The sequence below is a fragment of the Sinocyclocheilus rhinocerous genome, unplaced genomic scaffold (genome assembly GCF_001515625.1).
Source record: "Sinocyclocheilus rhinocerous isolate Xijiao unplaced genomic scaffold, SAMN03320098_v1.1 scaffold2201, whole genome shotgun sequence".
NCBI classification, from domain to species: Eukaryota; Metazoa; Chordata; class Actinopteri; order Cypriniformes; family Cyprinidae; genus Sinocyclocheilus; species Sinocyclocheilus rhinocerous.
Window position 1 is genome coordinate 82,794 of NW_015661877.1, and position 926 is coordinate 83,719.

The following is a 926-nucleotide window of genomic DNA, read 5'->3' on the forward strand; positions in this document are numbered from 1 at the left end:
AAAAGACGAATTAAATTGAGAGAAAGTAATGAATGCCTAAGCTTCAGCTAAGCATGCAAATTCAGCCCCCTTGTGTTTTTTATATACAACAGCTTCGAAAAAGGCATATTTTAAAAAATGTTTCTGTGTTATTAATTCTCATATACCACTGTTATTAGTAATATAACTTCTAATGCCAACCGCCAAATATGACACTTACAAATTAGTACAATTTATGAACGCACATAGAAAATAAAGTAGGGATTTTTTGATTTTATTTATTTATTTATTTATTTTTTACACATATCTATTTACTCATTTTTGTTACCATCAAGTGTCAGTCACTCTCAGTGCCAACTGGCAGGAAAACACTGTAAATTCTAACAGTTTTTTACAATAGATAAAGTGCTGACAATTCATAAAACGATTTCCACAAACTATTTTTTAAGAGTTGCTACTGTGACGATAGACTCCTCTCCATCTGAACTTCAGTCTGAGACTGTCGACTTGTGTTATTGTTCTCATCTGCAAAGTGTTTGAAATTCGCAGTCTTTTACTTGATATCAGGGGCGTAGCCATCATTTCAGAAGTGAGGGGGACAGAAATGTTATATATTTATATATATAGTTGTGAAATATTTTTACTATTTAAAATAACTGCTTTCTATTTGAATATATTTTAAAACGATTGCTGTGATCAAAGCTGTATTTTCAGCATCATTACTCCAGTCTTCAGTGTCACATCCTTCAGAAATCATTCTAATATGCTGATTTGCTGCTCAAGAAACATTTTTTTTTATTATTATTATTATTGTTATCATCAATATTTAAAAAACAGTTGAGTAAATTTTTTCAGGATTCTTTGATGAATAAAAGGATCCAAAGATCAGCATTTATGTGAAATAAAAAGCTTTTGTAACATTATACACTATACCATTCAAAAGCTTA